The sequence below is a fragment of the Canis lupus genome, chromosome 12 (genome assembly GCF_003254725.2).
Source record: "Canis lupus dingo isolate Sandy chromosome 12, ASM325472v2, whole genome shotgun sequence".
NCBI lineage: Eukaryota > Metazoa > Chordata > Mammalia > Carnivora > Canidae > Canis > Canis lupus.
Genome location: NC_064254.1, coordinates 23480334 through 23493190, shown reverse-complemented (window position 1 = coordinate 23493190; position 12857 = coordinate 23480334). Strand labels below are relative to the sequence as shown.

Here is a 12857-nt window from a genome sequence, read left to right as displayed (position 1 = left end):
GGGGGGAAGGAAGGAAAAAGTTAGAAAGATGAATGGATGGGTGGATGGATGGATTTGCAGAGGCTAGCTCTGCTCACCACACCCTACATGGAATATGGTGATCACTATATCATGGGATGCAAGGAGATGATGCAGGAGATTGGCCTGTGTGAGCTGAAACAAGAACAGGTGTGGCTGGCAGGCCCGAGATGACCTCAGCGGTGAGAGACAGAGGTGCAAACTACCATGGAGTTCTCTCAACCCAGTTCAGTTCAAGTGAGTATTTCCATCACTACAAACTTCATAGGCATTACCTCCAAAATAACCAAGAATTTATAAGGCTGCCAGGAGTGGCCTCAAGCCAAGAGGAGGGGCTGTCTGGCTCTAGCTGCCCATTGCCCAGCTCTGTCCCCACCTGGGCAAAACTGCAGAGACTACACTGATGTGTTCCCCTGGGCACTCTCCCTGTCTCCTCAAGCCCCATTCCTATTTCCCTTCTCCCTCTTCTGTGTTTGCTCTAGAGGGGAGATGGTTCATGGAGAAAACAGGATCTATTTTCTTAGAAGGAGTCACTAGAGATAATGATAATGTCACAGCATCTTGGTTTCTACCACTTTACCATTTGTTCATACAGCTGCTCTCCATTAAAGAGCCTTTGGCATGGAAAGATATAGGGGATGAAGACCATGTCAGTCCTCTGAAGATGAATTCTGAGCTTACATTTTAATTCAGAATGTAAAACCAGAATACGCAAGACTTTTGAGTAGCCTTTTGTGTATCTTAAGATTTCCAGCATGTTCTACTCATGACAGAATCATCCATTTTTCTCTTTCTCTCTTACAAACACTTTTGGACCTTGTTTTAGAGACCACAAAATCTCTTTAGTCTGTTTCTGCGTCTAACACAAGAAGCCAATAAACTCTGAGAAGCCAGGCGCATGAAATGTTCCATCTTCTATTTCATTCTAGAAGAGTTTTGTGTCCCCGGATGAATTTTTAACCCCATTCACCACTTTTGATAATTACTACTTGAGGGTAAGGTGTTGTAAAAGAAGGAACTGCTCCCATGAAATGGAGTTAGGAGAGATTTTGCCTTTGCTTCTAGTTATGTTTCCTTCTGCCATGAGAGTTGAGAACCACCAAAGTACAATGATATGTCATGTGGCAACAGAAAATAATTTGTCCCAGCTTGCATAGCAGTCTGCTATTCCTTTCTGTCTTCTCTTTTTAAAAGTGGAGAAGGGACCACTCAGAAATGTGGAATCATTTCTATAGCTAAAGGCATCTAAGATGATAGAGCTCTGTTAGCAAGAGGCTTTGCTTTTTAATCTAATTCTAACATTAGCTCCCTACACAGAGCCATGAGTTTTCCATTTCCATTTTACCAGGTGAGCTTTTGATGTTTAGATATACTTTCTGTTCCTATCATAAAAGAAACAAACTTGGTAAACTGCTGCTGCTCGAGGTGTGTTTTTGTTTGTTTGTTTTTTAAAAAAATTTAAGGCAGACTCCATGCCCAGCCTGAAGCCCAACATAGGGCTTGAACCCATGACCATAAGATCAAGACCTGAGCTGAGATCAAGAGTCTGACACTTAACTAACTAAGCCACTGAGGCACCCAGTATTTTTGTTCTACTTAAAATCTATGATCATTTTTATAAACTGTCATCTCTATTTTAACTCAACTATACTGTTCTTCCCATAAACTATGTATCTTTCTGTACTACAGTTCTTTCTATATTATGATATACCTGTATTTTATTGTTGTTAAAGGTTTCACTAACCAGCCACTGAAATGGAGCTGATTAATTAAGTGGAGCTTGTTTTACACTGAGGAGGGAAATTGTTGGAGTAAATGGTACCTGTTTTGCCACAGGGATTTGTGCTGGATAGGAAGCCCCAGAGCCTGAAAAGTAACAATTACAGTTGGCGTCATGTCTACATCAGGTCATTAAATTTAGAGATGCTCATTCTCCTGGGATTTAATTGCAAAAATTTTCAGACTGAGAATCATTTATAGATGGCCTCCCATCAAAAGTCCTCCCATTTTGGGCAGTCCCGGTGGCGCAGCAGTTTAGCGCTGCCTGCAGCTCAGGGCGTGATCCTGGAGACCCGGGATCGAGTCCCATGTCAGGCTCTCTGTATGGAGCCTGCTTCTCCCTCTGCCTGTGTCTCTGCCTCTCTCTCTCTCTCTCTCTCTATGCATCTCTATGAATGAATGAATGAATGAATGAATGAATGAATGAATAAATAAATAAATAAATAAATAAATAAATAAATAAAATATTTTTTAAAAATGTGTGCAGTGGTATCAGAATTGTTAACCTACACCTCTGTGGGAAACATTTAAAAAAAAAGTCCTCCCATTTTAATTTCTCCAAGAGTCTAAAAACATCTAATATGATGTTCTGCCTAAAGCCTTGGTGGAAAAGACATGATTTCTTTTTGGCTTTCCTGGTATTTAAGACTACATCATATTACATATATATGGCCCTTCTGCCCTAGGCTGCAAAAGTCAGCAGGCTGTCACTAATGCATGATGGAGTGAAAAGAGAAAAGAACTAGGGATTGTGAAACTTGAGTTCTGGTCCTAATTTTCCAAGTTTGTAACTTCAGACAAGTCAGTTATAATATAATATAGGCCTTATGTTAGTTGTGAAGATTGAGAATAAACAAAGCTCTACATCAAAGGCTTAGTATGGTAACTAAGTAGGTGCTTAATAAATGTAATATATCTCACTGTTGATTATATTTCACATCTGTCTTGCAGCTCCGTGTGGTCCTGTGACTCAGTTCTGCCCCATGGGATGTGGTCAGAATGATGTGGGCTATTTATGGTTTGTGCTATAAAAGGAGGGAAACTGTACTCCCTTGTTTCCTCTCTCCTGCCTCTTGGAATGTGGTCACAGTAGCAAGTCCTCTCAGACCGTAGAGAAGGGTAGATTCCTAGGGAGTTCAGATAAGATGACTGGGTGGAGCAGGTTCTCCATAGTAGCCCTGGACCATTCATGACTAGACTGTTATTAAGAGAAATTTCTAGCTTAGTTTAAAAATCTGATATATACTACTAAATCTATATTCTATCTAATAAACATCAAATTAAGTACCAAAGTATTTGGTTTGTCAATATACAAATAATACTAATTATTGTTTTATGTGAACCATATTTTCTATATGAAGTATAATAATCCATGTGCATATTGTAAATATAGGTCATTATTTATTTTGCATGATACTAAACACATTTTCTGTGTCCATTGTCATACCTATAGCTTGTATTTATATATTAACACACTTCATATACACATGCACAAAATAGTCTTATCTCTACTTAATGCCATACAAACCCATTTAAGACAATTGAAGTGCACTTAAATTACTACAAATTATAGACATTATTTGATATATTGTTTTATTACAGAAAACTGGTGTTTGAAAACTTCATTAGGATTAGAGATTTGTTTTAACCAAGTTTATATGAAGCCACTTTCTTATAGTCTTGCTTCTTTTTGTCCCCATAACGCATCTTATCAATTTCCTCACCCATAGATTACAAACTCAGAGCATGTTGAATGAAAAAAGGTGAGGAATCCTTGAGAAAGTATACTGAGTGCCACCACAAAAGGAAGACAGAGATGTATCCAAAGGGGAAGTCAGAGAGATTCAAAGCATAAGGAGATGATCAACCATTGCTGGGTTTGAAGATAAAGGAGGTCATGAGCCAAAGCACACAGGTGGCCACTAGAAGCTAAGAATGGCCCCTGAATGAAAGCCAGTAAAGAAATGGGGACCTCAGTCCGCAAACATATGGAACTAAAATCTGTCAACGACTGGATTGACCCTTGAGGCAACATCTTGATTTTAGCCCGGTGAGACCTTTAGAATTCTAACCTACTGATCATGAGATAATAAATGGCATTGTTTTAAACCTCTAAATATGTGGCATTTTGTTACATCACCAAGAAAAAACTGATGCTGCCACCCAGAACATTTTTATGGTTCACTAGTTATGGTGGTCTTGAGGAGAGTTGAAGTCAAGTGATACTTGGAATTTTGGCTCAAGACCTTGTCCCAGTGGGCCTATTAGATGTGAAAACACAGCTTTCCTATTATTTGTCCTATTTTCTAAGTATATTATTGGATTAGACATACTCAGCAATTTCCAGAATGGTATGAAGACTGTCATGGAAGAAGAGTTAAATGGTAGATATTGGAATACTAGTTCCCTGCCAAAGAAATACTATATCCCTAAGAAATCAAAAACTTGAAAGACACAGATGTGGTTATCTGTATATAGGTTCACTTACAATAACTGTTGTACAGGGCTTTGGAGAATAAGGATTATGAATGTGAGCTTAATAAAGTGATGACTCTGTTGAAAATGTAGGGTATTTTTTTACTAGAGAAAATCAATACAGTCTCTGGTACCTGATCCAAAGCTATTGATCTGGAAAATATGTCTCCCTCCCCTTCATTTCAATAACTGGATTTTAAGGAGTTGGGTTTGCCATGTAGGGATGGCAGTACACGTCCAGGGTCAACAGGAGGAGGATCTGTTAGCAAGACTTCCAAATATAATCATTACTCCAGTTTCTTAGCCCTCATTTCAGGGGAGCACTTAGACCAGGGGGGCCAGGGGTAATAAATGAACTCTTAATGATGGATCCTCTGTTTGAACTGTATTATTATATTTTATACCGTGTAACACCTAGATTGATGGTCAGCCTTATATGATGCTGCCTCTGGCACAGGCCAGATGAGCCTGTCTGAAGAACTTTTCCAGGTTTAAATATATTATATTGGGCTGTAAGGGGTGGGGGGCATTTGAGCTTCCAGAAAGTTTGATAAACTTTCTTCTTTTTTTGTTTTAAAGATTTATTTATTTATTTATGAGAGACAGGGAGAGAGGCAGAGACACAGGCAGAGGGAGAAGGAGGCTCCCTGTGGGGAGCCTGATGCAGTACTCCATCCTAGGACCTGGGGATCACGACCAGAGCCGAAGGCAGACACTCAACCCCTGAGTCACTCAAGCATCCCTGATATAACTTTCAATAAGATTTTCCCCTGCAATTGTTCCCTTTTTCAGAAGAACATGAAAACTCATGAAAATCTGTTAAAGGATAATGTTGCTAATCTTTTCAATATTCTGAATGCTACCTTCTGATTGCACTAACTTCTTTCAATAGTAAGATAAGTGAATAAGATAAGTAATCCTTATTTCAATGTTTGTTTTATATACCTATGCCGTGCTTCTGTCTGAAATGACTATTGATAATTGCTAATATGGTGGTTTCATAGCTTAACGTGTATGTCCCTTCATGAAAGCTGACCAGGCTATTGGTATTGCTAAGTGTTAGGTTTCTAGCAGCAACACCCAACCATGACATAACTGCCCCCACCCCTTACTCGCTCCCCCACCTCTGCCCTGTGAAAATGCAATTGCATACCATAAAGAACTGGCAGCCAACTGATGTCAGGTTGAGTGTAATGGACACCTTCTATCATGGACAGGAAGCTCTTTGTCCTTAATGGGATACACACTTGGATGTATCAGGATGTCTTTCCTGACCACCATACCTCTGAACATTTTCTCCCATCAGATACATCCATGCAAGCCTTGAATCCAGAAGTGAGCACCATGAAGAGATGGTTATATTCAGAAGAAGTGATCTAGTGCTGTAGTGCCCTGCTCAGATCTCTTTAAGGTTAAAGGAGTCATCTTGAAGTTGCCAGGATGTGGCTACTGATAGCTGTCAGCTGAATCTGTTTCCAGGAATTGCTCTTGAAGGGTAACCCTTCCCCCAGAGAGAGCTCTTATGCAATGACTGGTCAGTTCTAGAGGCCTAAACTCTTGATCTAAATTTAGGACAACTAAATGGTCAGAGCTTTCTAAAGCATTGACTGAAGCCTTGTTACAATTTTATTATAGTTCAATTTCTCCCTCTACCTCATGTTACTTCCCTCACTGATTTTTTTTTAAATTTTTTATTTATTTATGATAGTCACACAGAGACAGAGAGGCAGAGACACAGGCAGAGGGAGAAGCAGGCTCCATGCACCGGGAGCCTGACGTGGGATTCGATCCCGGGTCTCCAGGATCGCGCCCTGGGCCAAAGGCAGGCACTAAACCGCTGCGCCACCCAGGGATCCCCCCTCACTGATTCTTAAAGGCATTGTTCCTAAGACTACTCCCAATAAATATACTGCACAGAAATCTCTGCCTCAGAGCGTTTCCCCAACACCCTGACCAAGGCCTCTAGTTAGTACAGTAGTGTTGTGCAGTGTTTTTGGGGGGAAGCAGTGTGTTAGAATTTCTGACCTCTAATCCCAGGTACTGGTTGGGATTTAATATGCATCTTTATTAATTTTATTCTGAATGTGAACATGAGGTGATCTGGATCAGATATATTTATTACTTTATAATTAATAAGCATGTGATTCCCTCTCACCTGAGTTCTTACCGGTGAGGTGAGGTGAAGAAAGCCAGGTAGAGAAAGCTCCTACATACATAGCTGGACATTGCACTGATGTGGGACAGGGGACAAGGAGGAAATGGATTCTCTCTTTATCCACAGGACAGCTGCCTTCCTTCTCCTCCTCTGAAAGGAAGAAGAAAAACCTCTGCTCTGTGGGGATGAAATGGAAAGGATCCTGGGTTCTGGCGTGAGCCTTTTGGAATATACATCCATGTCTCCAGGAGCCATATAAGCCTCCTGTAGCTCTCTGGGTTTTTAGGACCTACAGATGTCTCCGAAGGCCTGGGCTTCATTTTCTTTTGAAATATAAACACATACCTTTAGAATTAGGTAAATCTCTCTGGAATTCTCTAAGCATCTTATCCCAGGATCCTAAGTTTTCAGCAAAAAATTCATCTAGAAAGCCCAGACAGTACAGAAACACAAAACTATTTTCTCTACATCCCACAGCATCACAGTTGCTGATTAGAAGCCTTGGTGTTTTCATTAGAGAAACTTCTTTGATGTAGTTGGACTATGTAGCTTCAGACTGCCTTTTTGAAAATCCTGGAGATTCTATGAACTGTTTAATATTCTATAACAAAATCCTTTTTGGTTTAAATTAACCAAAGTAGATTCTTTTGTATCTGCAACTAAGATTCCCAGCCGCTAAAGATCAAGTTTATATAATGTCAGTTTGGCTATTGTGGACATTGCTGCTATAAACATCGGGGTGCAGGTGTCCCGGCATTTCATTGCATCTGTATCTTTGGGGTAAATCCCCAACAGTGCAATTGCTGGGTCGTAGGGCAGGTCTATTTTTAACTCTTTGAGGAACCTCCACACAGTTTTCCAGAGTGGCTGCACCAGTTCACATTCCCACCAACAGTGTAAGAGGGTTCCCTTTTCTCCGCATCCTCTCCAACATTTGTTGTTTCCTGCCTTGTTAATTTGCCCCATTCTCACTGGTGTGAGGTGGTATCTCATTGTGGTTTTGATTTGTATTTCCCTGATGGCAAGATGCAGAGCATTTTCTCATAAAACATGCAGATAAAACTATATATTTAAGGAAACATACATATTTAGTAAAATATAAAAACAGGTTGAGGAATAAAAAACATCAAATTTAAGATTACCTAATATTTGCTTCAGAGGTTGGGGAGAGGAAGAATTTTGATTGGTAAGGAGCACACAGGATGATAGCCATACTGACAATGTTTTATTTGTCATGACTGAGAGGTATAGTCACTGTTTTATTATGTATATATGTGTGTATACATATACATATGTACATATATATATGACATTGCATAAGTGTAAAAATACCTACAGAAAATCTTTTCTTTAAGATTTTATTTATTCATGAATTTATTCGTGAGAGACACAGAGAGAAGCAGAGATATAGACAGAGGGAAAAGCAGACTCCTTGTGGGATCCCGATGTGGGAATTGATCCTGGGAGCCTGGGATCATGACCTGAGCCAAAGGCCAATGCTCAACCACTGAGCCACCCAGGCATCACCCTACAGAAAATCTTTTAGTGCTCACTTAACCTGCTACAACAGAGCTTCCCAAATAGTCTAGCTCCAAGAAAAATACTGATTTATTTCTCTCTCATATAAGAATCTTTAGAGAAACAATCCAAGTTTTGAGAGTAGCTCTGCTCCACATTGTCATTCAGTGACTCAAATTCCTTCTGCCCTATTACTCCATCTTTTCCCTAGAGCATTATCCTCATTTTCCTGGTAAAAACTGGGTCACAGGTGTGAGAGTGTGCCAGCTCATAGGAAGGGAGCAAAGATCACAAATGTTCCAGATTAAAACAAGGCCAAGACCAGGAAGTGGCTCACGTCACCTCTACTAACTTTGTGGTAGAAAGAACTGAGGTCTCTGGTCGGACCAGGCTGCAGGCACTTCCCAGCCGAATGATGTGCCCAGCTGCAACTTTCTTGCTGTGAAGGAAAGGATGAATGTATTTTGATGAAAACTAGCAGGCTCTTCCAGAGGGCCTTTAGGAAAACTGGGTACAAAAAATACAATTTAATAAGGCCTATGTGCAGTTTTCTCTCCTGTCACAAATCTACAAATATTATCGGTTACCATTTAATCTTACCTCAGAGGGATTTTTCTGCATCTGAGAACAACTCCAAAGAATATGCCATGTCTGGTTCTTAGTGAGCTTAAGGACTTCATGTGAGTAACAGTCAACTTAAAAGGAAAAGGATTAAGAGCTTTCATAAGTCTCTTCATTGGATCTCTTGCCATCATTGACCAAACCTCTCCAGGAGGAAACTTTGCAGTCTGCTGCACAAGTGCCTTCTCTGCTCTGCTTGGCTTGGTTTTGTTATGTTTTTTGTTTGCTTGGCTTGGTTTTGAATTCACCTTTCCATTACATGTTCTCACTTGTCTTTTCATAACAAAGATTGAGAAGAAAATGATTTCCTTTGTATTTGTTAGAACTTGTGAAGATCTTCTTCAAAGTAAGGAAAGGTTGCCATAGTAACAGTGGGTCTAAATTATTCTCTACACTAACTAATCCCGACTCCTGTCCATGCTTAAATAAAGGCAATGGTTCGCTGAAGCAGAATTCCAGCTGTTCTACAAATTAGTTTGTTCTGCACAGATTTTCTCTTTCAATATTTGTGGTCATCTCTCTGAATATTAAAACCATTTTTGAATAAGACAGTTTTTAAGAAGAAAAATGTGGCATTTCCACATACTCTTCTCTTTTTAGAGATAAAAGAACTAGAGATAAAAGAACTAGGAGGAAAAAAAAAAAAGATCAAAGTGATAGAGGCACACCCATCCCCTCAGCCCCATTCTAGGAATAGTTTGGGGCTTAAATTGGAGTCATAATTTCAGCAATATTTCTGAGGACAGGGATTCCACAGTTTGCCATTCTCTCCACCCCCAAACATGCTTCCTTCTGTACCTACCTGTACTAAAAACTAATCAGCATTTTTCCTGCTGAACCCAGCTGTGGTCCATAACTCACCCTCAACGAAATATTTTAAGCAAGTGCTATAATTTGGAATTGGTACCAACCAAGCTTGAGTTGAAATTATTTGCCAGCCCTAGTCTAATTCTTTTCTCTTGAATTCTAGTCTAGTATCTTTATATTTACTACGCTGCAATTTTCACTATTACGCCAGTGATTTAGATATTTTATTTTAGAGAATACCTAATGAATTTTTACATGAAATTATACTTTTCCAAAGCACAGTTATTTCACTGTAAACATTTTCATTTTTTCCTTTAGTAGTAATCATAAAGTTCAGAATTCTGCTCCATACTTTTTATTACTTCATTATATTGCACTCGAATTATTTTGTTCTTCAACTATTTTTCTCTTCTTGGGTTATTTAGCAATATTTATTTATTTATCCTTTAAATAAGTGGATATCCTGAAACATTTACCTACAGGTAAAATGTATTTCTATAACATGAGATACTGATGGTTAAAATATGCATATACCTGTACACAATAGAAAAATGTCCCCAAACTGAATAGATTCTTAATATCTCCTATTTCAAAATGCTTTACATAATTGTAGTCTTTTTCAGAACATACTAATAGACACACTAACAAATAACAGTTAAAGCAATGGCTATTGAACCAAATGAGTGTGACAAAACGATCTGCATAACACAGGATATTGGGGCAAATTCTATCATGAATCCACACATGAGACTTTGTGTAAGGCATCCTCTCTGCAGTTAAGGGCACAATTTAGATCTCAGTGGTTATGTCTGTGTACAGCCTGAGGGGTGAAAAAAGAAGGGGTTTGGAATAAGACAGAGTTCCACCAATGTCCTTTGCTATGTTTTGGTAGACTTTGTAAATAGTTTAAATTAGACTTCAGGATGAAAGACCACACAGAAAAACAATCTTGCATCTTATTCAAACTTTACAAGTCAGTTTCTCCATCTCTTGTGATCATGCATACACATTTAAGACAAGGAAAGTAGCTATTCAAATTTCCATGCACTCACCACCCAATGAGGAATGACATACTAATTGGATTATAGTTTCTAGATTCAGAGTGACTGCTGCCTCTTGATGCCTTGAATTAACATTGACATTTTGAGTTCTCATTTTATACCTATGAAGGAAGAATATTGCTTCTTTTATAAAGGAAACTGATATTAATTTAAGTCCCCATTAGATTGTTGGTGATATTTGTGTATTAGTAATTGTGTTGATGATGTAGGATTAGCAATTGTAGTAAATAATAATTAAAGCTTATACCTTCGTGTTATGCCACCACTCCCCTTCCCCAGATTTATAAATGTTTTATCTGAGTTTTTCTTGCATCAAAGCATATCTTTCTTTTAAGTTGGTTTATTTATGATATTCGATGTAACTGTGACCCAATAGCTTAAAGGCTTACTGTGTTGTGTCTTCCATCTCTTCCTTAGCGCTGCCCTCTTCTGGAAGAGGTTGGAATGGCAGCAGTATAGATAAGGGAATTGTCTCCCCTTTTTCCCGTCTTATATGGAGTTCTTCATAGGTTTATAAAAATTTATGACTTTAAGGGAGGTTATGATACATTCTGTATAATGAATAGAGTGGTGGTTTTTTTAATCGCATCTTATCCCTCCCTTATTTTCCATATCCTGAAAGAAAAAAGATACTTCTGTATTTTGCATATTATCCTTTCAGAATTATAAACAATTTCAACCATTCTCCACTTTCAGCTCAAACCCTTATCACTGATTACTTTTTTAACCACAGTGCCATGATTAGGGATGTACATATTGTATCCCGAATTTCATTGTCCACAATGAAAATTGTTGACAGGCAAAAGAAATTATTGTTCACAAATTGAACTCAGTTCTTCCCATAATATAAAATGAAGGGCTATGGCAATAGGACTATAAATTGTTGAACTTATTTTCTCACACCTGCATTATGATCTTAAAAGGTTGTGTAGAAAAATTCTAGTTTTTAAAAATCTAATTCTACAGGAGATTCTTTGAAATCTACTTATTTTGCCATTGGCATAAATATGGCTTTTTGAATTATGCCTTCAACCTTTTTTATAGAGTGGCATTAGTAATATGACTTACCTCTACCCCATTAATCTCTCTTCTCCAAGTGTTTAATTCTTGGAAGACAGATTCCAAATGACCCAGTTCAGGATAGGAAATTACCTAGTGGCCATAGTGACTGATCTTTTGGCCCAAGCACCTACACTTGTATGCAAAAGTCATTCTCAGAAAAGAATGAGTTAGTGTACATTGATTATTTCCTCATAATAGTATTTATTATATCTTTTGCTATGTAATAAGTTGTTACAAATTTAGTGGCTTAAACAGTTTCTTTGACTGAAGAGTCTGGGCATAGCTTCTCTGGCTTCTCTGCTTTAGGCTCTCTCATGAAGCTGCAATCAAGTTGTTGGTCAGGGCTGGGGTCTCATCTGAAAGCTTGAGTGAGGGAGGACTTACATCCAGATGGGAAAACTGACACGACTTATTTTCTAAAAGAGCTGTTAGATTGAAAGTCTCAGTTCCTAGCTGGCTGTTAACTATAACTTGCCATGTGGATCTCTCCAACATGGTATCTTGCTTCATCACAGTGTACAAGCCAAGAGGGCAATATAGAGAGTCTGTTAACAAGGTGAAAGTTTCTTTTTTTTTTTTTAACAAGATGAAAGTTATAATCTTATCTAACCTAATTGTGGAAATGATATTCCATCACATCTGGAGTATTTTGTTAGTTAGATACAAGTTGCAGGTTCTGTCTACACTCAAAGGAAGAGGATCATATAAGGAGGGATCCTTGAGAGTGGTGCCTACCGTAAGTTCTGTTAATCAACCATAAAGACATTTTAGTTAGATCAGCAAGTACCATATCTCTAACATAAGGCACTGTGTTGATTGGGGATTTAAAAAAAAAAAAAAGACAAGATTCTTGCCATTGCCTTTATAAAATCTAGTCTACCACATTAGTCAATAGACTCAAAACAATATAAATAGTTCATACTGTATATTCCTCTTCTTAAACCTTTAAATTGCTTTATGTTGCTCTGAGACTAAAATATAATTTCTTATCAAATCTCATTATGGCCTATTTTATCTAGTTCTCAGTGCTTTGACTTGTGTTTTCCACTTTTTCACTATGTTCTACCCACATTAGTGTCTGACAAATCCTAGGACATGTGTATGTTTGAAAACATTCTTTAAAAACTTAAAAAAATATTATGTCATTAAATTCCCACCATTAAAACCTCAATCATACAAAGAATGTCTAACTTTAAACAGTATAATTTCATATTGTGACCACTAAGATAAACTAGTTGTCAAAATGTACCCTTTGATAATGAACTGCACTGAATTGCTTTATGAGACTGTTAGCTGTACACTGGTTGATTGCTGAATGCAGCTTTCCACAGATGAATGTTTTGATTTAAAGAAGTAACTTA

The 12857-nt window shown here is 38.2% G+C and overlaps 1 long non-coding RNA gene across 1 annotated transcript in view; it reads right to left on the bottom strand.

Annotated features, from left to right (window-relative positions):
* Positions 1-11617, bottom strand: part of LOC112641217 (uncharacterized) — a 28180-nt gene extending 16563 nt beyond the window's left edge. Inside the window, exon 1 of the long non-coding RNA XR_004804146.2 lies at positions 11503-11617. This is a non-coding gene — a long non-coding RNA (uncharacterized LOC112641217). The remainder of the gene's footprint in view (positions 1-11502) is intronic.
* Positions 11618-12857: the final 1240 nt, after the last annotated feature.